At 46.5% G+C, this 27,575-nt stretch overlaps 1 long non-coding RNA gene across 1 annotated transcript in view; it reads left to right on the top strand.

Annotated features, from left to right (window-relative positions):
• The window catches only part of LOC308480693, a 90,291-nt gene extending 63,444 nt beyond the window's left edge, over positions 1–26,847 (top strand). The window contains exon 3 of the long non-coding RNA XR_013988236.1: positions 26,144–26,847. This is a non-coding gene — a long non-coding RNA (uncharacterized lncRNA). The remainder of the gene's footprint in view (positions 1–26,143) is intronic.
• The last annotated feature ends 728 nt before the right edge of the window (positions 26,848–27,575 follow it).

Below are 27,575 nucleotides of genomic sequence, written 5' to 3' on the forward strand. Positions count from 1 at the left end.
AGGAAAGGAGGTTTCTGGGGCATTTGGTTGATGCTTTAACTGACAGGTTTTTTGAGGACGTTATTGTTAACATCAACTTTTTTGTTTGAAGTGGGTGGAAGAAAGCCTGGGTCTTCCCCAGACCTTAATGCTGGTGTTATGTTAGTGACTTCCCTATGGGTATAAAAAAGGGAGGAGGAAGCCATTTCGAGACTTAACTTGGCTTTGTTACCCGCCATTTCATCTTGTCCTTGATCTACTACGCCTCTGCATGTATCTGAGATTTAAAGGGACATGCGCCAAAAGCCAATTAGGAGAAGTTAAACCAGCATAAAGAACACTTCCTGAAGAACCTCCAAGTCTCCAGTAAAGGAAAATTTTTGGTGACGCCAGACCTCTATAATACCACCCTCTAAGAGGACAAAGACTGTAAAAGGTAAAGATTGTAAAACTTTGTGTATAGCCTGATGTGTGATGACTAATATCTGCTATTATACCCCAACGCCAGACCCGGTAACCTATTAACCCATCAGAGACTATCGGTGATCCTGTGCCTCATCCCTTTTTGAATAACATTAGTGTGGTGGACCCCAAGACCTTTCAAACCTACAAAATGACAAACGGTGCAAAAAAAGGCGTGGCAACACCAGCGGAAAGGAGGTCGTCGAGGCAAGAGGATGCTAAGGAAAGTAAAGAAATTAAAGACTATAGCAGTCTGATGGCCGAAATAAGGAAAGAGTTCAAAAATAATGAACAATATATTGAGAGAAAATTACTTGAGGTACAGGACACTTTGGATAAGAAATTGGAGGGAGTGGTGGGGGAATTGACAGGAAAGGTTAAAGATTTATCAGTAAAAACTAAGGTTTTGGAAGATTCAATGAAAAAGGTGCAAAAAGATACGAAAATTAGTAAGAAGGAGGTGGATAGAATTAGAGTAGAAGTTAAAGAGATAGAAAGAGTGCAGGAAGAGTTGTTGGACAATATGGCTATGACGCAAATGAGGCAAAATCAAACCAACCTAAAACTGAGGGGTGTACCAGAGACCCCAAATGAGAATATTAGATCTAAAATGATAAAAGAGCTGGCAACTTGGTTAAATAAGAGCGAGGAGGAGATAAACTGTCATTTAGTAAATATTTTTCGAATAAGACCAAAATTAGACAGAGCCAGAAAGAAAAAGCTGCCAGGTGATGTAATTGTCATGTTCAACACTTTGGAAATAAGAAATGAAATACTGCAACAGAACCACATAAAAAGGTTATATATTGGAGGAAGCCCAATTATTATCTTTAGAGAAATTCCTTCGAGATTTCTTCGAAGGAGAGAGCCATACAAAAAATTAACAAACCAATTGAAGAAGAATGGGATATTGTATAGATGGGAGTTTCCCGAAGGCGTTTCATTCTACTTTAAGGAAAAAAGGTTTAAATTAAGCACCAGTATTGAACTCCAAAAATTTGCGAGGAGATACGAGAAGGACCTGGGAAAAGTTGAAGGGGAGGTGGAAAGGGAGGAACGACAGAGAGACGAGGAGGGTGAAGGGAGTGAAGAAGAAGAAAAAGAGGAGAGCTTAACAGGAGAAGGAGAAGAACAAGAGGAGGAAAGCAAGGAACAGTAGTCTCTATTTAATCTAGTTAAATTAGCTAGAATAGTTTAATAGATGGCTTTAAAAACAATAAGCTGGAATGTGAACGGTTTGAATAATAAAAATAAGAGGAATCAGATTGCACATGTATTGTTGAAAAAGAATTGGGATTTAATTTGTCTTCAAGAAACGCATGTTATAGGAAAACACAAGAGAGTATTAAGTAATAAGAGATTGGGATTGGACTTTGTGACCTCCGACAAGGTTAAGAAAAGAGGGGTAGTAATTTATATAAAGGAAAAATATGACCCGCAATTACTGTACAAAGATGAACATGGGAGAATAGTGGTGGTACAGATGGTGTTTCATGGAGAAAAAATAGTTGTGGTTGGAATATACGCCCCGAATGAGAAAAAATCAGCTTTCTTTTTGGAATTAGATAATATACTAATGGAATGGATGGACCAGAAAATGATATTGATGGGAGATTTTAATGGGGTGGTGACGCCGAATATGGATAGATTAACAAAAAGACAAGATGGGAAAGAAGGTAAACTACCACGATCTTTCTTCGACATGGTAAATAATTTGGGATTGACGGATGTCTGGAGGTTTAAAAACCCTACTGCAAAACAATTCACTTTTTTTTCAAATCCGAATCAGAGCTGGGGGAGGATAGACAGTATTTGGGTCTCGAGGGAATTGGTACAGAATTTAATTAAGTCTGAAATTTGGCCCCGAACTTTATCTGATCATAGTGCGGTTTCCATGGAGTTAAAAGGTAGAGAGGTTAAAACAGCCAGATGGAGAATGAATGAATATTTATTTAATGATCAAAGGATAGTAAATAAGGCTATAGAAACAATTGAAGAATACTTTAGGTGGAATTTAAATGGAGAAACTTCCATAGAGATGGTGTGGGACGCAGGAAAAGCGGTCATGAGGGGTTTTTTGATTCAGAAAAATACCCAATTAAGAAAAGAAAAAGAAAAAAAGAAAGAGCAGATTTTAACACAGATTATGGAAAATGAAAGAAAATTAACTGTTAACCCTAGTGAAGAAAGTTTAAAACAGAACTTAAAAATACTACAAGCTAAATTTGCTACAATAATTAACCAAGAGATAGAGTGGAAAATTAAGAGGATGAATCAAAAGAACTTTGAGTCCGCAAATAAGATAGGGAAATATCTAGCGTGGCAGTTGAGAGAAAGGAAGAAGTTGAGTACGATCAGTAAAATAAAAGAAGGAGATATGATTATGGAAGAACCAAAAGAAATAAAAAGAATATTCCAAAGATATTATAAGGATTTGTACAAAAGAGGAGAGGAAACAGAACAAGAAATAGATCAATTTCTGCAAAAACACCATCTGGAACAAATTGTAGAAGATGAAAGAGCAGCACTAGAGGAGAAAATAACACAGGAAGAGATAAAAAAGGCTATTAAAAAGATGAAAGCTGAGAAGGCGCCGGGACCGGACGGCCTTCCGGCCAAATATTATAAAATATTAATTAACCAAATATCACCAGTGCTGGGAGAGGTTATGAACAATATATTGAGAGAAGGAAAGATACCTAATACCTGGAAGGAAGCCTATGTTACATTGATCCCTAAAAAAGAGGTGGACACTATGGAAGTAAAGAACTATAGGCCAATCTCATTATTAAATAATGATTATAAGCTATTTGCAGACATAATGGCGGAAAGATTAAAGAAGGTCTTGATTAATAAAATTCATGGTGATCAAACAGGATTTCTCCCAGGGAGACAATTACGGGATAATGTAAGGAATTTGATTGACATTATTGAATACCTGGACATGAAAATAGACAGAAAAGCCGCACTGGTTTTCATAGACGCCGAAAAGGCATTTGACAATGTTTCCTGGAACTTCCTAAAGAAGGTTTTGGAAAGGATGGGAATTGGCGAAAAATTTAGAAGAGGCATAGAAGCAATATACAAAGAACAGAAAGCAAAGCTGGTGATAAATAATAATACAACAGAATATTTTAACATTTATAAAGGGACCAGACAAGGTTGCCCCCTGTCCCCCTTATTATTTATTGTAATTTTGGAAGTACTTAATAAGAGACTGAGGGAGGCAACAGAAGTGAAAGGAATTAGAGTAGGAAAGAAGGAATTCAAAATTAAAGCCTTTGCCGACGATATTGTTCTGACTTTGGAAGATCCACAAGATAGTGTAAAAGAAGCATTACAAAAAATTGAGGAATTTGGAGAGGTGGCAGGTTTTAAGGTAAACAAGAATAAAACTAAAATGCTGGTTAAAAATCTAACTAAGGAAGAAACGAAAGATTTAGAACAAAAAGTGGAAATCAAGGTGGTGAAAAAAGTGAAATATTTGGGAGTGTGGATCACGGCAAAAAACATAAACCTATATAAAGATAATTATGAAGTTACATGGAAAAAAATAAAGAAAGATCTGGAAATATGGGGGAGGATGAAATTTTCCTTTTTAGGGAAGATAGTGGTTAAAATGAACGTTTTGCCGAGGATGTTGTTTTTATTTCAAACTCTTCCAGTTATTAAAGGTTTAAAACAATGTAAAGAATGGCAGAGAACCCTGATGAAATTCATCTGGCAGGGGAAAAGACCAAGGATTAAACTGAAAATACTAACTGATAAAAAGGAAAGAGGAGGTTTTGCTCTCCCAGATCTGAGCCTATATTATGAAGCAGCGTGCCTACTTTGGCTAAAAGATTGGATAAAATTGGAGAACAGAGACCTACTGGATTTAGAAGGTTTCAATAATCGGTATGGGTGGCACGCATATCTCTGGTACGAGAAGGTGAAAGTCCACAGGGCTTTCTTAAACCACATTTTCAGGGGACCAATATATCAGGTCTGGGAAAGAAATAAGAACCTTCTCGAAAGAAAAACACCATGGTGGATTTCACCAGTAGAGGTCTTAACAATAAAAAAAAACAACATGGAAGGGAAGACAGCCACCTACGAAGATTTGGTAAGAAAATCAGAACAAGGGCTTAAACTTAAACCGTATGAGGAAATAAAGGATCAATTCACCGGTTGGCTACAATATCATCAGGTGAATGATATGTTAAAACAAGATAAAAGAAAAATGGGCTTTGAGGACAAGAAATCAAAATTTAATATAGAAATAATAGAAGGTAAAAACAAAACATTGTCTAAATTATATGACATATTACTGGAATGGCATACAAAAGACGAGGAAGTCAAAGAGGCAATGATTAAATGGGCAATTGACTTCGGTTATAACATCGAGTTTGAAAAGTGGTTGAAATTGTGGAATAGAGATATTAAATTTACGGCCTGTACGAGTTTGAGAGAAAATGTCTGGAAAATGCTCTATAGATGGTATCTTACGCCGGCAAAATTGGCTAAAATCTATAGATCAGAAAATAAGACATGCTGGAAATGTGGTGAAGTGGAGGGAGACCTCTACCATATGTGGTGGCAATGCAACAAGGTGAAGGTTTTTTGGGAAGCAATTTATAATGAACTTAAAAAAGTTTTTAAATATACTTTTCCCAAGAGACCTGAGGCCTTTTTGCTGGGAATAATGGGTAAGGAAATAAAAAATGAAGATAAAAAAATATTTCTCTATGCCACCACAGCCGCAAGAATTATGCTGGCACAAAACTGGAAAATAGAAACTATTCCTAACATAAGTGACTGGCAGGTCAAAATGATCAACTATGCCGAGCTAGATAGATTAACAGGCAGAATACGAGACCAAGACGACCAGAAATTTCAAAAAAATTGGAGTAAATTTTGGAAATATATTGGAACGGATATATAGGAGGAACTGGCGGTATTAGAAAAACTTTATCAGCTAATAACTATAAACTTTAATAAACTAACTACGCAATCCGAGATTTATTTGATACTTACCAAAAGGGTGAAGGGAAGTCAAAGGCTAAGGAGAGCCTAATGGTTATATTATTATTTTTTGTATGATTGTATGTTTTCTTTTTGTATAGTATGAAAATAGGATGAATAATTTATGTTAAAATGTTTATTTTTGTATCTGTTAGTTCTTTTTTCTTTTTTTTTTGTACAAATTCTGAATAAAAATTTACTTGCAAAAAAAAAAAAAAAAAAAAAAAAATAAAGTACGGGTGCATATTTACACCGTCAGATTTATCTTAATGCTGCCAGCATTTTTAGCTGTACACAGTTATTTCACATATATTCAATAAACGTTTTCCAATCTTCTTTAAACGTATGCTTGTTCTCTTACTCTGTGTTAAGTCTGTGAGTTGTGCATATTCTGTCAGCTTAAGTTGCCATTCTTCTTTGTTTGGGACCTCGCTCGTTTTCCATTTTTGGGCTAACAAAACACTGGCCGCAGTAGTGGCATACATAAATAACCTTTTTTGACACCTGGGAATTTCAGTCTGAATTATCCCCTACAGAAAGGACTCTGGTTTTGGGGGAAAGTACAGTCATACCTCAGGTTACAGACGCTTGAGGTTGCGTTTTTTTGGGTTATGGACCGCTGAAACCCGAAAGTAATGGAATGGGTTACTTCCAGGTTTCGGCAGTCGCGCATGCGCAAAAGTGCTAAATTGTGCTTTGCGCATGCGCAGAAGCACCAAATCGCAACCTGCACTTGCGCAGATGCACTGCTGCGGCTTGCGAACGTGCATCCTACACAGATCACGTTTGCAACCCGAGCGTCCACTGTACTTTTAAACATTTTTTTTCAATTCATTAAGGATAATTTCCCAATACTCTTTTGTTGTTGTTTAGTGGTTTAGTTGTGTCTGACTCGTCGTGACCCCATGGACCAGAGCACACCAGGCACTTCTGTCTTCCACTGCCTCCCGCAGTTTGGTCAAACTCATGTTCGTAGCTTCGAGAACACTGTCCAACCATCTCGTCCTCTGTCGTCCCCTTCTCCTTGTACCCTCCATCTTTCCCAACATCAGGGTTTTTTCCAGGGAGTCTTCTCTTCTCATGAGGTGGCCAAAGTATTGGAGCCTCAGCTTCAGGATCTGTCCTTCCAGTGAGCACTCAGGGCTGATTTCCTTAAGAATGGAGAGGTTTGATCTTCTTGCAGTCCATGGGACTCTCAAGAGTCTCCTCCAGCACCATAATTCAAAAGCATCAATTATTCGGTGATCAGCCTTCTTTATGGTCCAGCTTTCACTTCCATACATCACTACTGGGAAAACCATAGCTTTTACTATACAGACGTTTGTTGGCAAGGTGATGTCTCTACCCTTTTACAAGTCCACCACATATGAAAGAGACTGGGTTTCCTATCATTCGTGTAAGCAATGTAACAACAAAAACACCTTTTGAAAGGGGAGGGAAAGGGGAAAGGAGACTGGAATCTGGCACGAAGGCCTGGTGACAAGGACCTGGATCTCAGGCCCACTGTCCCATCCTCTAACAACACTCCCTGTACTTTGCAGAAGTCAGGTCTGCAGGTCAGGTGCCCTGGCTCAGGGTCAACAGAGCATGTTATGTGAAGTACATTGTGTTAAGGGGAATGGAAGAGAAGCTGCTATTTGCTGTTGAATCGCCTCTCCTCTCTAGCAGCAGCTGCTGATCAGCTGCTTTCTGCACCTGATAAGAGTGGCAGTATGAAGAGCAGCTTCTAAAAAACTTAGCATGCAGTTTAGCTTCCAGCCTCTCATTCCTATCCTATGTAATTCTTGTTCCTCCGCTGAGCAACCGATGCCCCTAGTCGTGGGATAGCTGCTTTGTGTCTGGCACGTTGCTTTGCTCACATAGCCTGGTGTTATAATAATTTTTTCATATATAAAAAAATTAAATGTTCATAACTGTATATATAAACCAGATTTCTGAAACCCCACAGATTACGTCCTGAACAAACTGACCTCAAATATTTCTCTGCAAGGTCAAAGTGGGAAACCTCCCCATTGTCTCTTTCCTCACAAATCCTGTCCTCACAAATCCTGTCTTAAGGGCACATTCAAGATATGAACAGGGTGTGAGCCTGTGACCTAGATTCAGGAATTAAGTAGTTATAATAACAAAAGAGTGGCCAAAACCCAATGCAATCAGGTAACTTGCCAGATAGGAGATAAACAATGCACTCAGATTTCTGTTGTAGACCGCCTTTTCTGTGATGTAGGTATGATGTATCTGGGGGGTGGTCTTGGGCTACACCCCTTCTGTGATGTATGTATGATGTTTCTGGGGGTGGTCTTGGACTCCAGGGCGGGCAATTTAAAATATCTATATAAGGGCGGGCACGCCTTTGTTTGGGGTCCTCCTCCTCTCCTGCGGGTGAGGGGAGCACTCTGTTGCAACAGTTCAATAAAGATCAGGCTTACTAGCTGCCCTGCTTCTCAATATTCTCTGGTTGGCCTCTATTATTTTCTCCTACCGATAGAGAACCTACAAAAGGACTCTGTATGGGGTCTTGGGTACCCCATAAGGGCATAGCTGTCAACTTACAGATTTGAAAATAAGGGATCAGCGCCTCGAAAATAAGGGATCAGCAGCCAGAATAAGGGATTTTCCAAACACAGGTATGCTCAGCTTCTGAGCCCCTCCGAGCCAAAGGCAGAAAGCCCAGCCAGCAGCCAAACGAAGCCTCAAGCGGTGATTCCCACAGCACAGCAACCCGGCAAAGGGGGTGCAGCAAGGGAAACCACTGTTACCTCTCCACTGGGAAGCGCTGAGCAAAGGCGAGTCCCCAGGTAACGCGGCCAATTTGATTGGCACAAGGCATGCAAGCTCCACCCCCCAGTCGTTCTTAGACTCCTTATTGGGTGAGCAACGCAGCCAAGCCACACAGTTGGAGCCTCCCTCCTCCCTGGCCGGCAGGGAAGGAGGGAGAGGAACTGCTTCCTTTGAAACCCAGGAAATTTAAGGGACATCATCAATAAGGGACAGCAGCAGGACACAGCGCTGGGATAAGGGACTTTCCCACCAAATAAGGGACGGTTGACAGCTATGCATAAGGGGAAAGGACTAGGTTTTTTTTTACTTTTATCAGCTGGGCTCAGTGTTGTGGCACAGGGTGGGAGGGGAAAGCCACACAGGAAGGACTACCCAGGCATAGGTTGCTGCTAGTTTTATTAGAAGCCATGCTTATGGAGTGTTTTCAAAAGACACATTGCAGCAATTCTTGTGCGACTTCCTGAAAGTCATTCTGCATTCAGATAACTGCTGTGGTTAATCTGTGCTCGTGCTCTTCCCCTGTTGAAATATTTTGTATGCCTCTAGAGCAAGAAGAATTCTAGCACATTTTCCGCCACCCCCACCACCGCCCCCTGGTCACTTCTGGTTATTTTCCGTGGAAGAAACTTGTGTACCAAAGGGACTTAGCAGCAAGGATGACTTAAAACTTCCTCTCTGAGTCAAGAATGTATTCATAAAATGTTCCACCTCCGGAATGTTTCTTCTTCTTTCAGTGGTTGAATTTTGTGACTTTGTAGAGGAAAGCAAAGCAAAAAATAAACAGACTGGCCTTGGTTCACGCTATTTGTTAAGAGCAGGAGTTGGCAATTTTTTTTAGCAGCGGGCCGGTCCACTGTCCCTCAGACCTTGTGGCGGGCCGGAGAAGGGCTGCTTAAAATGGCGCTCAGCCAGCACAACCCAGCCCCCTTCCTCCTCTAGGCAGGGCGGGGAGAAGCTGGGAGGAGGGAGGGAGAGGTGTCGGCGTCGCGGTGTGTGAGAGGGAGGGGTTGAATGGAATGGCGCAGGGGGGGAATGGCGCAGCCCAAATGAACAAAATCCCCACACCGATCCACGGTCAGTCCGCGGGCCGGATCCTGAAGGCAATTGGGCCTGATCCGTCCTGCGACCCTTAGTTTGCCGACCCCTGCTTAAGAGTACAGTGGCACCTCGGGTTACAGACGCTTCAGGTTACAGACTCTGCTAACCCAGAAATAGTACCTCGGGTTAAGAACTTTGCTTCAGGATGAGAACAGAAATCGCGCAGCATCAGCGTTGCGGCAGTGGGAGACCCCATTAGCTAAAGTGGTGCTTCAGGTTAAGAACAGTTTCAGGTTAAGTATGGACCTCCGGAACGAATTAAGTTCTTAACCCGAGGTACCACTGTATCGAAAAGCACCGAGAAACAAATGTACGTAGGTGAGATTTGCTCTCTGAGATTTGCTTTATACTTCCTGAGTGAGATAGATAAGTGCTAAGAGCGGTGGCAAACTTTCCATTTTCTCTGACTGCTCCTTTTCCTAAAGCGAAGCAAGTAGTTTTATTCCTGATTCCTAATCTGCTTGTTTCTTGTTGTTGCTGGAATGTGGCTCTTGCCTAAGTCCATGTGGTGAGTTATTGGGATAGGTGACATCTGAACTGCAGGGATAGCTCCTGCTCTCAGTCACAACACCACACCAGTGTGCCCTGTGAGAAACCTCTCAATGATGGTGGAGCGGGGAGAACCAGTGCTATTTTTCTAGAAAAAAGAGGTGCTGGAACTTATCATGAATGCCTGTCTTGTTTTCTTATAATGGCAGTGGAGCCCACCTGAGAGTTGCTGGAACTGAGTTCCAGTGAGTTTATTTAATCAAAATATAAAACCACAATATAATCAAAATACAAACAACAACCCCCCCCAAAAAAGAACCACATTTTAAAAGGGCACAGGATGCTTTTGCTTTGCTTTTGCACACCAGGGGGAGAACATCAATTTAGTTCACTTTTATTTTTAATGTTTTATTTATAATTTTCATTTTATAATAAACAAACACAACATTTTCCACAATATCTTATTTTGACCTCCTTCCCCCTCGTTCCACGGTTGCTCATGTTTACAATACTTTTACTGCTTTTCCAAGTCAAACCTAATTATTATTTATCTCCTTTAATTCAATATTTATTATGTTACTGCACGTCTTTACATCAGTCCTGCTAATGATTAAATCTGTTTACAATAATTCTGAAAATATACAACATATGATTTCCACTCTGTATTAAAGACTATATCGTCTTAATTATTTAGTTCACATTTAAAGGCCATTTGGTTTGCATTTTCCCAAACTGTATGCTAACTGAAACATTGCCATTCTTCCAAATTTGTCCCTCCTCCGAGTTTTGCAATATAGCAGTGTGCACCAAAAAAAATGGCACATACTGGGGCAAAGTGAAAATTAGTGAAAATAGCATAGAAAAAAACGCATGTGGGAAAATTGATTTGCAATGTGCATATTAGGCAACATTACACACATAGGAGAAAATTGCACTAAAATGCAGATATTCACAAGGACTTTTTGAAAAAGTAGAATCACAAACTTATGTGGAGAACTGAGCTTCAGATTGGAAAAATGAGAAAAACCAAAATGGACAGATTCACCCACCCTGAATTCCTTTCTCCCTGGTCCTTTGCTGTGGGAGTACATAGACTTCTTTCTGGACATATAATGTGAGTTTTGCTTTCTGATTACAGTGAGCGGATTGGAGCCATAAACTTGGCAAAAGTACTGTTCCTTTTATGGCTGTGGAAGTATCCCGCATGGGTAATTCCACCAGCTGGGGCTAAGTATTGGTAACTATTGCTCTGCAGGAGGTGCGGAAAAGAGCAATTATTTGTTAGGTTGAGAGTGGAGAGTTTCTGGCTGGAGTTAGATGGAACTGGGAGACCTGCGTAAGGCTGCTTTGGGAATCCATTGTAAAGGCCGCGGGATCTGCTGCCAGCGAGAGGAGGGCCTGTTTACGTGTGCTTCTCCTTGTGCTATTTGTAAAGCAAACATGGTACAGAACACCCTTAAACTCCAGTGCTCTCTCATCTAAAGGGAACTAAACCTGATCTGTGGCTCAGTTGTCAGAGCAGCTGCCTCAACAGTTTTGCTACAGCATAAAGCAGAGGTAGGCAACCTAAGGCCCGGGGGCCGGATGCGGCCCAATCACCTTCTCAATCCGGCCCGTGGATGGTCCGGGAATCAGCATGTTTTTACATGAGTACAGTGGTACCTCGGGTTACATATGCTTCAGGTTATATACACTTCAGGTTACAGACTCCGCTAACCCAGAAATAGTGCTTCAGGTTAAGAACTTTGCTTCAGGATGAGAACAGAAATCGTGCTCCGGCGACACGGCAGCAGCAGGAGGCCCCATTAGCTAAAGTGGTGCTTCAGGTTAAGAACAGTTTCAGGTTAAGTTCGGACCTCCGGAACAAATTAAGTACTTAACCCGAGGTACCACTGTAGCACCTCCTAGCATCTTAAAAAGCAGAGACATCACCTTGCCAACAAAGGCCCGTACAGTATAGCTAAAGCTATGGTTTTCCCAGTAGTGATGTATGGAAGTGAGAGCTGGACCATCAAGAAAGCTGATCGCCAAAGAATTGATGCATTTGAATTATGGTGCTGGAGGAGACTCTTGAGAGTCCCATGGACTGCAGGAAGATCAAACCTCTCCATTCTTAAGGAAATCAGCCCTGAGTGCTCACTGGAAGGACAGATCCTGAAGCTGAGGCTCCAATACTTTGGCCACCTCATGAGAAGAAAAGACTCCCTGGAAAAGACCCTGATGTTGGGAAAGATGGAGGGCACAAGGAGAAGGAGACGACAGAGGACGAGATGGTTGGACAGTGTTCTCGAAGTTACCAGCATGAGTTTGACCAGGCTGCGGGAGGCAGTGGAAGATAGGAGTGCCTGGCGTGCTCTGGTCCATGGGGTCACAAAGAGTCGGACACGACTAAACGACTAAACAACAACAGCAAGAATGTGTGCTTTTATTTAAATGCATGTCTGGGTTATTTGTGGGGCATAGGAATTCATTCACTCCCCCCCCCCAAAAAAAAATAGTCCGGCCCACCACATGGTCTGAGGGAGGGTGGACTGGCCCACGGCTGAAAAAGGTTACTTACCCCTGGCATAAAGTTTCACGGACTACAGTCTACTTTATCGGATGCACATAACTTGTTGTGCTGCAGGGCTGAGATTAGGTGACTGGCCCCACATCCGGGATGTGATGTCAGATGCTTGCAGTCCACGGGAAAAAAATCAGAGACAATTCCAGCAGAACAGGAAGAAAGCTTTTCTGTCCATGGATAAATAGAATGCCAGTTTCTTTGAAAATGCATAAAACTCCCATTGCCTATATATAGCCAGCCTCATCTGTGCCACTTGATTCTAGCAACGTAGCAAATGGAGTGGTTTCAAAGGTGCCACGTGGGAAGGAACGGATAGGGATTATTAATATCCGTTCTTTTGTAGGGCTGCCCAAGTTGGCATTGAGTGAAAGTGATCTCTGCCAACAGCAGGAGGGTGGAAGACCTCAGCCAAAGCCACTGTTCACTTCGGGTTGTAGAAACATTCATTTCCACAAGAAAGGGCTGACTTGTTTTCACATGTGGGCTACCTGATGGCTAGCTTTGGTATGAATTAAAGCCAGAGTGTTCTTTTTTTAAAAAAAGAACAAACCAGCATTCTTGCAAAAACTGCCGTATTTTTTGCTCCATAAGACACACCTGACCATAAGACGCACCTAGTTTTTAGAGGAGGAAAACAAGAAAAAAAATATTCTGAATGAAACAGTGGATGTATGATTTTTGTGGTTCATCCCGTGACCACAGACATGTGATCTGATGGTGCATTTGGGGTGACCCAATGTAAAAATCCTGAGGATCCATGGGCTTTTACCTCCCCCCTCCCAGGCAGCCTCCCTTATCTCTCTTCTGATCCCACTGATCAGCTGTTTCCTTTCAACACACCCTTCCCTTTTGTTTGCCTTAGTGTAGTATCTTTTCCTTAGCTGGAACAGTTTTTTGCTCCTCATTTTCTTCTAATTTCTCTCCTTATTGCTTTAGTCTTCCTGTGTCCCCCCCTTTGCAAGTTTGCTGTCTTTACCTCCCCCCTCCCAGGCAGCCTCCTTTATCTCTAGTGTCCCTTATCTCACTCCCTGATCGCAAACGATCAGCGGCTATGTTTCAATACCCACTTCCCTCTTTCAAAAAAAAAAAAAGCATGATCTTCTTTTTGCCCCTGGGCAATTTGGCTCCAGGGACCACGCATTCACTCCATAAGACGCACAAACATTTCCCCTTACTTTTTAGGAAGAAAAAAGTGCGTCTTATGGAGCAAAAAATACGGTAACTGAAATTCTATGATCTCTATAAATTATACAAACTTGCATGTTTTGTAAAAAAATTCTGCAGTTAACTCTAGTTCTGAGCTATGCAAAGCTGTTGGGGCACCATTAACACACAGGCAACGACCCTGGCAGTGGCCGGAAAAGGGAGTGGAACAGGGTGGAACAAGGGCAGGGACAGTGCATGGGACAGAAACACAACCCACACTCAAAATGGTCATTGCTCCATGCCACCCCTAGCTCCACGACTGATGCAAGATTCCAGGGGTTGCAGGTAAACTTACCAGGGTCTTTGTTCCTTTGGGGGACAATGAGGCACAGTGGAGACTGTGGTGTCTTTATGATATATGGTTTATTTACGTACATATATAACCTGAACCAAGATGAAGGAATTGCAGAGCATTCACGCTCCAAGCAGGCCCAGCTTCCTCCATAAACACAGCATTGGATTCAAAGGACAGCAAAAAGCCATGTTCTATGTCCCTCTTTGATACATCTGTTCCCAGTGACGTAGCATGGGAGGGACGGGAGACAGGGGGCAGTCGCCCAAAGTGCAAAATTATTAGGGGCGCAAAATTTCAACATCCAGTACTGCCTCAATACAGCTATGTGCTTCTGTCGCTGGGCTCTGTTGAAAACACCTTCTCTATGCGAGCCAGGAAGTGACCTCTCCAAAAAACGCAATGGCTCTTCTTATCACTGCAGCTGTCATCTCCTGGGTGACACAGATGCCATTAGACAGTTGAATGTGCATGTGTACTCTGTTCGTTTCCCTCCCTCCCACTCCAGCCATCTGTGCAGCCCCTGGCACTGGCAACCTGCGCTATGCCACTGGCTGTTCGCAGCCAGCCCACATCGTGGCCTGCCCCCCTATTATCTGCTTGCCAATCTGACACCTTTTTCCTGTTTGCTTATGTCATACACACACCCTGAAATCCTACACCCTTTTGGTCTCTGTCCACGAATGTACAGCTGGAGGAGGGCCCCCTCCCCTCGTCATCTGGTTTTTGCTGTGTCTTTTTGCTGTGTTTGCTGTGTCTTTATGGTTTCTTTGATGGGCGATCAAGCAATCTATGTGTGATGGCCTGGGATTCCGAGTCTGAGAGTGAACCGGAGGAATCCCAGCCGGCACAGGAGTCCCCGCCTCCAGGGCCGGCTGAACTGGGGCAAGGCCTAGATGCTGAGGAGCCTGCACCTGTGCCAGATCCTCAGGGGCAGGCACCAGGTGAGACCATTCTGGCCCCAGAGGTGCTGGAGGACTCAGTGGCTACAGGTGAGCCTCCCCCGGGGCCCAGTAACCCTTCGGCCTCTCCTGAACTGCAGAGGCTTAGGGCAGAGAGGCGAAGGGAACTGGTCTCTCCCAGGAGGAGTGCTCGCCTTAAGGCCAAGAGAGGCGGGGCTCCTGGGGGCCGGGACCGCCCCCGGCCTTAGAAGAAGATAAAGGTCAGGCAGCCCGGTCCCAGGTTGCGGGAGCAACGTCGTTGTGGAGTACCTGCTTTACCCAGACCTAGATCTGCACTCCCAGTGTGCCTGTTCCACGCCCGGCTTCCTGCTCCTGACTCTCCGGTGTTCCTGTTCCTCGCCCAGCTGCCCGCTGCTGACCCACCAGTGTTCCTGTTCCCCGCCTGGCTCCCTGCTTCTGCTCTACCAGTGTTCCTGTTACCCGCCTGGCTTCCTGCGGCTGCCCTACCAGCGTTCCTGCTCCCCCGCCCGGCTCCCTGTTTCGGACCTCGCGTCTCATCTAGTGATTGTCTACCCTGCTAGTGACTCTGGACTGAACTTCGGCTACGGTATTAGTACCTCCCCCCCCCCGGGACCAGCACACTATGTGCCTTTCATGATGGCTTACACCCAGCTAGCTCTGCTAGGCTAGCCTGGCTTGTTAACATAAGCTTGACTTTCCTTGTTTGGCACAACTTAATCAAACCTTGATTAAATTATAAGAATTCTAAGAATTGTGGGTGACTTGCACCCACAAACCACAGCACCCAATGATAGCTATAGACCTCTCTCTCTCTCTCTCTCTCTCTCTCTCTTTCTTTCTTTCTGTTATGTAGTGTAGTTTCACCCTGGGCCAACAGGGGGATACTGTATATAGTTTTCACTCAGGTCTGTAGATAGTTTTCACTCAGGTCCGCGGCAGTTATTTTAGGCGGGAACTCTGGGCTGTTGTGGTTACAATGTTGACAGCCGGCTGCCTATAAATACAGGCCGGCTGAGCTGTTCGCAGTTAGTTCTATTCCAGCTTACCATAATAAAGAGCTACTTGAAGAAATCGCTGTGCCGGCTGCTATGTCAACCCACCACTTAACACTGGCGACGAGGATGGGATTGATGGACATCAGAGCACAGCCAGATGCGGCCAGCCTCTGAACTGAGCTGAATCACTGAGCTGAATCACAGAGCGAAATCACTGAGCGAAATCACTGGGCAGAACCAATTCAGAGCTGACTGTTCTGGCTAGAGCACTGTGTTCCATCCATCGCCCTTCACGCCGGCATCGGAATCATGGCTTCACTTGTGCCTCTACCGCCGTTTGCGCCAGCCTCTGAATCATGGGACTCCTACCTCGCTCGGTTCGACTGCTACCTCCAAGCCAACGAGCTGACAGAAGTATCACAGGAGCGGAAGCGGGGCCTATTCCTCAGCCTCTGTGGGCCTGAGGTGTTTGAGACGGCCCGAGCGTTGGTTGCGCCTGAAGCAGTCCAGGCAACACCATGGGACACGATCCAAGAGAAGCTCCGCAACCACTACGCACCAAAGCCGTCCAAGATTGCTGCCCGCCATGCGTTCTACCACTGGAACCAGGCAGAGGGGGAGTCAATCAACAACTACACCACCGCCCTGCGACAGGCTGCAATGCACTGTGAGTTCCGAGACTTAGACGATGCCCTGATGGATCGAATCGTCTGCGGGGTCCGGGACATCCATCTGCAACGGCGCCTCCTAGCCAAGCCAGACCTCACGCTACAGAAAGCCATTGAGGAGGCTGTGGCCTCAGAAGCTGCTGAACGCTCCGCCCAGGAGATCCGCAAGTCCAGCAGCCCGCGTCTTGCTAGGGAGCCAGTTCCGGGTGCATCATGAAAAGGCCAGCAGTGAGGAGGCATCCTCCAGTGAAGACGATGACGTGCACCAGACAAAGCGGGAGCGCAGGAAGTTCCAACAGAAGTCCAAGGGCCAACCGGAATGTGCTGGCTGCGGAGGCAACCATTCCCGTGCCAAGTGTCGATTCAGAGACGCCATCTGTAGGAAGTGTTCCAGAAGGGGCCACATCGCTAAGGTCTGCCGATCGGCTCCGTCTGACACCCCCCCTTCATCGATTCGCAAGTCCAAGTCTTCACTCCAGTCTGCCAAGGAAAGTTGTTTCGCTCTCACCAACTGCCGCTGCCCGTCTGGAACCACGATTGGCCAAACCGACTCGCCTACGCGACGCAAGCTGAACGTCACGGTGCTCATTGAAGGAGCTCCATGTGACATGGAGATCGACACCGGGTCTGCCCTGTCCATCGTGTCATGGAGCACCATCAAAAGACTGGTACCCAGAGTGTCCAAAAGGCAACTCGACTCTCACCGCGTACACCTGAGAGACTACCAGGGAAACGACATTCCCGTGGTAGGCGTTGGCCGGTTCCGGATCGCCTTCAAGGATTTTTCGGGCCTGCTCCGGTTGGTGGTGGTCGAAGGTCAGCGGCCAAGCCTCCTAGGGCTAGACTGGTTTGATGCCCTCGGCCTGGAAGTCACCGGCATCAACTGTATCTCTAACGCAGAGACTGAGGGTCTGGTCAAAGACTTTGCCGAGGTTTTTGACGGCACCTTGGGCCAATATACAGGTACGCCCATCTCCTTTAGCCTTGATCCACAAGTCGCCCCCATCAAGCTAAAGCCACGCCGGGTTCCCTTTGCTCTCAAGGCTAAGGTGGATGAACAACTGGACAAACTGATCGCCCAAGGAGTTTTGGAGCCGGTTGACCACGCAAAGTGGGAAACCCCCATCGTCACGCCTGTCAAGCCAGATGGGTCGGTGAGAATCTGCGCTGACTACAAGTGCACGATCAACAAGGCACTTCAGCAGCACGCTTATCCGGTTCCTGTTGTCCAACACCTGCTGCATTCCCTGGGTGAGGGTAAGGTCTTCGCTAAGCTGGACCTTGCCCAAGCCTATCAACAACTGCCAGTCGATGATGCCACTGCTGAAGCCCAGACGATCGTCACCCACCGGGGGGCTTTCCGTTGCCGCCGGTTGCAGTTCGGGGTGAGTGTGGCTCCTGGCATCTTCCAAAGCCTTATGGAGCGTCTCCTGCAAGGGCTTCCGGGCGTGGTACCATATTTTGATGACGTCTTGGTGTCTGCAGACTCACACCAGCAGCTGTTCGAGCGCCTCCGTGCCGTGCTGACCAGGTTCCAGGAGGCCGGGCTCAAGGTAAAGAGGGAGAAGTGCCAGATCGCCGTTCCACAGGTAGAGTTCCTGGGCTATCTTATCGATGCCTCCGGTCTTCATCCAACCACATCCAAGATCCGCGCTATCCAGCAGGCCCCCACCCCAAAGAACAAAACGGAGTTGCAGGCATTCCTGGGGCTGCTGAACTTTTATAACATGTTCCTGCCCCACAAAGCCACAGTGGCTGAGCCTCTTCACCGACTCCTTAGCACTAAGACGCCTTGGGCCTGGGGTCATCGGGAGACGGCGGCCTTCAACGCGGTCAAGGCTCTCCTTTCTTCAGACAGTGTGCTGGTACAGTACAGTGAATCCAGGCCGCTGGTCCTTGCCTGCGACGCCTCACCTTTTGGCATCGGTGCTGTCCTTAGTCACCGTTTTCCAGATGGAAGAGAAGCACCGCTCGCCTACTTTTCCAGGACACTATCTCTGACGGAACGGAATTACAGCCAGCTCGACAAGGAGGCATTGGCACTTGTGGCTGGAGTGAAGAGGTTCCATGAATACCTCTATGGTAGGACTTTTGACCTCATCACTGACCACAAGCCACTCCTGGGCCTCCTCGCCGGTGATCGTCCAACTCCACCGGTCCTCTCACCACGCATGCTGCGATGGACTGTTTTCCTGGCTGCCTACCACTACCGGCTCATCCATCGCCCGGGGAAATCGATGGGCCATGCCGACGCCCTCAGCCGTTGCCCTCTTCCAGCATTTGTGGAAGACCCGGCTCCAGCTTCATCGCTCCTTCTGATTGAGGATCTTCCGGCAGCGCCTGTATCGGCTGCCACTGTGGCCTCCGCATCTGCCCAGGATCGCACCATCAGCCGGGTGCTCAACTGGGTGTGGAGGGGGTGGCCACAAGGGCCTTTTGCATCGGAGTTCCAGCCCTTCGCAACCAGACAACATGAACTCTCAGCTCATCGTGGCTGCCTGCTGTGGGGAGACCGCGTCGTGATTCCCCAGGGACTCCGTCAGCGCGTCCTGGAGGCTCTGCACGTTGGCCACCCGGGAATTGTCAAAATGAAGGCGTTGGCTCGGTGTTACGTCTGGTGGCCTAATATGGACGATGCCATCACTGCCTGGGTGTCCGCCTGTCAAGCGTGCCAGGAGTCGAGGCCTGCACCACCGGCAGCTAAGGGACACACCTGGGAGACGCCAAAGACACCCTGGTCGAGGGTGCACATCGATCTGGCTGGCCCCTTTCACGGCCGGACCTTTATGGTAGTGGTGGACGCCTATTCCAAATGGCTGGAGGTCACCCTGATGCCCTCCACCACTACCGAAGCTGTCATCCGGGTGCTGCGAGGCCTGTTTGCAACGCATGGGTGTCCTGATGTCCTTGTCTCTGACAACGGACCGCAGTTCACGTCAGGCACGTTTGAGCGGTATCTTTTGGGACTGGGCATCCGCCATGCCCTAACGGCACCTTTTCATCCATCCAGCAACGGGCAAGCGGAAAGAATGGTGCGCTCGACAAAAGAGGCACTGGCGCGCCTGGACCGGGGAGACTGGCATGAGCGGGTCGCCGAATACTTGTTCGTGCAACACATCACCCCTCATGCGGCCACAGGGAGGAGTCCTGCTGAACTGCTTATGGGCCGCCGCCTCAGGTCACCGCTCGACCGGCTACACCCAGACTTTGCCGTGGCTGAACCCCCAGGCTGTGCCAACGCACCACGGTCATTTGTCCCAGGAAACCAGGTCTTTGCCCGGAACTATGTGGGGGACATCCCTTGGGTGCCAGCCACAGTGGTGGGAGTCACTGGACCTCGCTCGTACCAGGTGGCACTCGAAGACGGACGCTTGTGGCGACGGCACATAGACCAGCTTAGGCGCAGGGTTGGGGACTTGGACACTACCGAGGTGCCCCCAACTGCGCTTGCGGCTCCAGAAGAGACACGTACAGATGGCGAGGCCCCACCTACACCTCCCTCACAAACTGCCAGCGTGGAGCCGAACCAAGCCGTTTCAGAACAGACTCAGACCACTCCACTTGCGGAGGCTCCACCCACAGCAGCGGATCCAGGGGAGTTGGTTCCAACGCCACCTAGGGTCGCACCACAGCCTCAGCGAGAACTGTGTGGCCCTCCGGACTTGGCTACCAGTCCCCGGCGGTCTGGCAGAGTTTCCAAGCGCCCAACTTATTTAAAGGACTATGTTGTTGGACAGGTATCACTGTTGGTCTAAGTATGGGAAATGTAACCGATATGCTTTTGTGCTTAATTGAACCATTACGCGTAGTGCTGTATATAAGGAAACCATTACGATTGTAACTAACGCCTTATCTCGGTGGGGAGGGGTGTTATGTAGTGTAGTTTCACCCTGGGCCAACAGGGGGATACTGTATATAGTTTTCACTCAGGTCTGTAGATAGTTTTCACTCAGGTCCGCGGCAGTTATTTTAGGCGGGAACTCTGGGCTGTTGTGGTTACAATGTTGACAGCCGGCTGCCTATAAATACAGGCCGGCTGAGCTGTTCGCAGTTAGTTCTATTCCAGCTTACCATAATAAAGAGCTACTTGAAGAAATCGCTGTGCCGGCTGCTATGTCAACCCACCACTTAACACTTTCTCTCTCACTTTCACTCACTCACTCACTCACAAAACCCAAAACAAGGACTGGGACACCTCATTAGTACAGTGGTGCCCCGCAAGACGAATGCCTCGCAAGACGGAAAACCCGCTAGACGAAAGGGTTTTCCGTTTTCGAGTTGCTTCGCAGGACGAAAATGTCTTGCGAGTCTTGAGATTTTTTTTCCGCTCCCCCCCCCTTTATCTAAGCCGCTAAGCCTTTAATAGCCTTTTAGCAGCTAATCCGCTAAGCCGATAAGCCTTTAATAGCCGCTAAACCGCTAATAGCGCTAATCCGTTAAGCCGCTAATAGGGTTGCTTCGCAAGACGAAAAAACCGCTAGACGAAGACACTCGCGGAACGGATTAATTTCGTCTTGCGAGGCACCACTGTAGTTCTGTGAACTGATCTCATCCCTCCACTAGATACAAAACAAACGAGGAGGGGATGCTTGTATACTTCAGCTCGCTTTGAAGAGGATATCCAGAGTGCAGATTTCCAGCCAACATCTGAAGCAGTGTGCTCTGACAGTAAGGAAGGGGAAAGGAATGGAAAGAAAGGAATAGAAGCATTGTAAGAATTGTTCCCACCTTATTTGTGAGCAGCTGGGAATGCTTTGCATGTTTAAAAAGCCGCAATTAAGTCAGGTGGACTCAGTTGGACCTTGCAGCGAGCTGAACAAAGGCCTAATTACCACAAGCTTGTTTTGCACCCAAGGGAGAAATATTACAGTCTGGAGGAGTTGCTATGGGAGCAGCAGCCGCAGTGAGTGTGAGGCCGTTCTGTCTCTCCCCTTCTCAAAGGAAATTGTTTCTCTGTGTTTTTCCATTTGCAGAGGGGGAAAGGTATTTAGAATTGCTTTAGCAGGCCATGTTAACTGATGTTTGTAAATTGCCTCTTACCATGGGAGGCTGGAGAATTATTCTGATCTAAAGTAGATAATTTTAAACGGGCCACAAATTATTCTGGTTCCTCCATCTCAGTAGGTTTTGGGGTCAAGCAAGGGGCAGACTTCACAATTTGCAAAGCCCCCGTCCCAAGTGCACACATTGCACTCCCTCATAGATCAGTTTGAGAAGCTCATTCATAGGAGAGCAAAGTAATTTCCCCTTTTGTGGCTGCTCAGTGACCACCCACGCCTGGCAAAACCCACCTTGCTGACTGACAGGATCACGAGGACTAGTCTCCTGTTCTTCTGGAAATACTCACCAGAAGTATCCAACAGCAATAAAATATACAGTCATACCTCGGGTTAAATATGCTTCGAGTTGAGCGCGTTCGAGTTGCACTCCTCGGCAACCCGGAAGTAACGGAGCGCGGTACTTCCGGGTTTTGCCACTTGCGCATGCGCAGACGCTCAAAATGACATCACATGCATGCGCAGAAGCGGTGAAAAGTGACGCGTGTGTGCGCAGACGCCCCGTCGCTAGTTACGTTTATGTCTAGATGCGAATGGGGCTCCGGAACAGATCCCGTTCGTATCTAGAGGTACCACTGTATCCTCCAATGGTCTTTCTTTGGCAGGGAGCAACCTTGTTTTCTGTTACAGTCGTACCTTGTATTGCATTCTGCTCTTGTTATGGACTTTCAGTTTATGAACATGGCAAACCCAGAAGTGTTTACTGTACTTTGCGCATGCGCAGAAGCGATCTGCGCACTGCACATATGCAGAAGCAATCAGCACGCTTTGCGCATGCGCAGAAGCGCTCGATCGCACCGCACACATGAGCAGAAGAGGCGCTCTAGTTGCAGACATTTCGGGGTGCGAACGGCACCCCAAAATGGATTAAGTTCGCAACTAGAGGTACCACTGTATCTCGGTCTAGGAAGCCACTCTCACTGTTTGGAATCTGTTTTGCTTGTTAGGCAGATAAAGTTAGGGTCTTTTGTGGGGAAATGTGTCACCAAAAGAGAGAGAGATAGAAATTGGCATAAAAATGTGCATATGTATACGTGCAAATTTAGAAATAATTACTGTGGGAGAAATTGGAATACAGTGGTACCTCAGGTTAAAGACTTAATTCGTTCTGGAGGTCTGTACTTAACCTGAAACTGTTCTTAACCTGAAGCACCACTTTAGCTAATGGGGCCTCCCGCTGCTGCCGCGCCGCCGGAGCACGATTTCTGTTCTCATCCTGAAGCAGAGTTCTTAACCCGAGGTATTATTTCTGGGTTAGCGGAGTCTGTAACCTGAAGTGTATGTAACCCGAGGTACCACTGTACATGCAAATTTAGAAATAATTGCTATGGGAGAAATTGGAATACAGTTCATTTCTCCACAGTGTGGGAACAGTGAGACTGCTTAGTCTGTTGCCCAGGTGCGAACTGTGGATGGGCAGCTTCCAAGCTCCCCTCTGATCTCCTTGCGCATGATATGGTCCTTAAATCTTTAAGCTAGACTTGAACTAGGCAGCCTTTCAGACTGAGGACTGCTCTCTGCCAAGCAGCACCACACTGGTCCCACCCTATTTGAGACCATGCAGACACTTTCATTAAAGTCATAATATGTGGTAGTGGTGAAACAGGTCTGGATTATGATACATGAAGAGCTTAAAAAGATATTTAGGAGTTCAGTCTTTAAAAAACCAGTGGCATTTTTGCTGGGTTTAGTACCGAGTGACATCCCTAAGGATAAAAGGAATGATTTCCTTTACGCAACCGCGGCAGCCAGAATCGTAGTGGCAAAAAATTGGAAAACTGATAAAATACCAGAATTATTCGAATGGAGAACCAAATTTCTTGGAATTCGCAGAGATGGCAAAATTAACAGCATCAATTAGAGGTTACTCTAATCAAAAAATTAATAAAGAGTGGGAACGTGTTAAGGAATACATGAAAAAAGTCCATGCTGGAGATTAAAAATTAATATGCAAAAGTTTAAAAGGTGCAAGGAGATAGGATAATAAAATATTAAGGATGGAATAACAAATAAAGTGAATAACGCATGGGTGGAGGGAAGTACTGGGCTGTGGGGGAGGGAGGTGAAGGGATTCATTGAAATTGTTAAAGATTGGTATAGGATTTAAGAGATTTAAATTTTCATAAAGATTCTATAAGGAAAGCAGAAAGCAGAAAGAAATATCAAGTAAAGGTATCGGAGAGGAGATCAGTGTAAATCAAAACATGAGACATATGGTTTGGTTACATATGATTTTATTTTGGAGTTGTCTGTTTATTTTGGAGTTGTTTGTGGTAAAGAATGTATATTATGTGAATAAAAGAATAAAGGATTTGGATTTTTTTTTTTTAAAAAAAAATCATAATTCGGCCATAATTCAGGAGTTTATAAGTGGCAGAAGGGAAAGACTGCATTGAGCAGGTGGCAGGAGGCAGCTTGGAGGAGGAGTGTCTTGTGACCCAGAAAAGAGATGATCAGAAAACACAGATGAGCTTTTTGTCAGCACGGAGAGAGCAAGGAGGTAGATATAAAGTGGGATGCAGGAGCTACTGGAGAAGTACCGTATTTTTCGCTCTATAGGACACAACGGACCATAGGACGCACCTTGTTTTAGAGGGGGAGAACAGGAAAAAAAATTTCTCCCCCTCTCTGCTCAGCGCCCCTTCAGCGAAGCGGCAGGAGAAACGGAGCCCCTTCCATTTCTCCTCCCGCTTCGCTGAAGGGGCGCTGTGCAGAGAGGGGAAACTGTGCAGCGCCTCTCCAGCGAAGCGAAGCCTGGAGAGCAAGAGGGATTGGTGTGCACTGACCCCTCTCGCTCTCCAGGCTTCAGGCGGCTATCCGCAAGCCTTCCGAGCGCAGCGTGAACTCCTGCTGTGCTCCGAAGGCTTGCGGATAGCAGCCTGAAGCCCCCGGAGCGCAGCGGGAGTTCCTGCTGCGCTCCGGGGGCTTCAGGCGGCTTCAGTGAAAGCAACGTGAAGCCTCCGGAGCGCGGGGGGAGCTATCCCTCTGCACTTTGGAGGCTTCGCATTGCTATCGCTGAAGCCAAGGAGCCTGCATTTGCTGCATAAGACGCACACACATTTCCCCTTAATTTTTGAAGGGGGAAAAGTGCGTCTTATAGAGCAAAAATACGGTAGCTGTCTTTGCATGCTCCCTTGCTCTGTGGAACAGAGAAGCCAAAGACTCTGGAGAGGACCTGAAGCTTATGGACCTGTGGGAGACAGCTGTCTCTCCAACTATGGCAGGGCTGGGGGACAGAGACTATAAGAACTGGCTTGATGGATCAGATTGGCCAACGTTTTCTTTTCAACAGCAGTCAGCCAGATGCCTTCAGAAGCTAGAGAATGAAGACGAGAGCCTTCCTTTTCTAGTTTGTATGGGGAAGGTCCCATTTAGCTTCCATGCCTAAGAGTTGTTGATAGAACAACTCTGAATGAATTTGCTTCGTTCATGTATTACAGCAGGAAGCTGAGAAACGCAGTCTTTGACATCCCAGGCAGTAGGCTACCCAGGAGGACATGACAGCGAGGCTATCAGAGGGGGGCTATCAACTGCTCCCAGTAACATGGAACAGCAGATATTTCCTAAGTGATGGCTTGTAATTTTTATGGTGTGGCAGTGGGGTGTATGGGGTGTTAGGGAAGGGATAGAACCTCTGGTGGGGGTGCTCCTTCTGGGGTACCTTGTCCATCTTTGATCCCCACCTTGCAGTCAGCTCTCACCTGTGGCTCTTAGAAGCTACAGTATACCTGTATACCTGAAGGAGCGTCTCCACCCCCATCATTCAACCCGGACACTGAGGTCCAGCTCCGAGGGCCTTCTGGCAGTTCTCTCACTGCAAGAAGCGAAGTTACGAGGAAGCAGGCAGAGGGCCTTCTCGGTAGTGGTGCCCGCTCTGTGGCACGCCCTCCCATCAGATGTCAAAGAAATAAACAACTATCGGATGTTTAGAAGACATCTGAAGGCAGCCCTGTTTAGAGAAGTAGTTAATGATTGATGTTTAAATGTCTTTTTAATCTTTTGTTGGAAGCCACCCAGAATGGCTGGGGAAACCCAGCCAGATGGGTGGGGTATAAATAATAAATTATTATTAGTATTAGTATTAGTATTAGCATGCAATAGTGACATACCCCAGGAATGGCTTTGACTGGCTGGCTAAACTAAGTAAGGGTAGCTGATGGGACTCAGCGCCTCGTTGAATTAGGGACTTCCCCCTGCATGCGAAGACAGGTTCTGGCAGACTGAGCAGACGAAACCAATACAGTGGTACCTCGGGTTACAGATGCTTCAGGTTACATATGCTTCAGGTTACAGACTCCGCTAACCTGGAAGTAGTACCTCGGGTTAAGAACTTTGCTTCAGGATGAGAACAGAAATCGCGCAGCAGCAGCGCAGCGGCAAGCAGGAGGCCCCATTAGCTAAAATGCTACCTCAGGTTAAGAACAGTTTCAGGTTAAGAACGGACCTCCGGAACGAATTAAGTTCTTAACCCAAGGTACAACTGGGTCCAACTCCAATGGTCAAGAAGGAGGTTTCTGCACGTGCTGTAGAGGAAAGCGAGGGGCAGATGGGGCACGTTGACCTGGGAAGTTAGCCCCTCTAGGAGAAGGAAAACTCTGATCCTAAATCTCTGTGGCCTTGCAGGATATCTTTGGGAGAAGAGAAGGCTAAGGAGTAAACCCTAAGAAGAAGAAGAAGAGTTTGGACTTGATATCCTGCTTTATCACTACCCGAAGGAGTCTCAAAGCGGCTAACATTCTCCTTTCCCTTCCTCCCCCACAACAAACACTCTGTGAGGTGAGTGGGGCTGAGAGACTTCAGAGAAGTGTGACTGGCCCAAGGTCACCCAGCAGCTGCATGTGGAGGAGCGGAGACGCGAACCCGGTTCACCAGATTACATCCCAGGGAGGTAACTTCAGTGCAATGCAGCAGTTTGACTTCACCTCTCGAGACAGATGAATGCCAACGACAAGGTGAACCCAAGCAGGGGACGCCATTTTTTGCAACCTCCCTATGGCATGAGTAATATGTTTGTTGTTGGCCGTTGCCTCCTGGACCTAAAGGACTTGAACAGTGAGAAGCTGGGTAGATAAATAGACTTGAAAGTCATTTAGCATATTCAGTAGTCAGTCTTCTGCATTGTTTCCCGTTTGAAAAGCTTTGGCTTGCTTGTTTAATGTGATTTAATTCTGAATCAGTTGTTGGCAGCAGTGTTGGAATTCACATTGACAAAGGTTAAACAGTATATTTCTGTTCTCATGCTGAACGGAGCCTATTAATAAATAAACTGAGCTGTGACCGGACTTCAAACATGCCAGAGGAAGTCAGCAATAAAGCAGTCGATAATGTGCTTTTGTCATGTTGCCCAGTATGTTATATAGGTCACATGTCTTGGGCTAGATAAGACACTGAAACTAATTGTACAAGGCAGGCTTGGAAACCTTATTGGAGCCTCTTGTACTTAGGGAGACCATAAGGGAGACTAAATTGAACTGGAGAGCAAGGAATATAAATAAGATTTGGTGGAAACGCGGGGGGCGCTGTGGGTTAAACCACAGAGCCTAGGAATCAGAAGGTTGGCGGTTCGAATCCCTGCAACGGGGTGAGCTCCCGTTGATCAGCTCCTGCTCCTGCCAACCTAGCAGTTTGAAAGCACGTCAAAGTGCAAGTAGATAAATAGGTACTGTTCCAGCAGGAAGGTAAACGGCGTTTCCGTGCGCTGCTCTGGTTCGCCAGAAGTGGCTTAGTCATGCTGGCCACATGACCCGGAAGCTGTACTCTGGCTCCCTCGGCCAGTAAAGCGAGATGAGTGCCACAACCCCAGAGTCGTCCAAGACTGGACCTAATGGTCAGGGGTCCCTTTAACCTTTAACTTACATATCCCAGACAGCTGAAACAGAAAGTAATTGGCCCACCTCTGTATCTCTTGCGTGTCAAGGCCCCCAGGACACCCCCAAATAAAGACACAGTTCACACAACATTTTTGTTTTGGTTTTTGGCATAATTTTGGCCACAACTTTATTGAATGACAGCATGTGAGTGGTCGCTTAGGCATTGGTTCGCGACTATCTGTTCC

Source organism: Podarcis pityusensis, assembly GCF_964106645.2.
Source record: "Podarcis pityusensis genome assembly, chromosome: 6".
Classification (NCBI taxonomy): Eukaryota; Metazoa; Chordata; class Lepidosauria; order Squamata; family Lacertidae; genus Podarcis; species Podarcis pityusensis.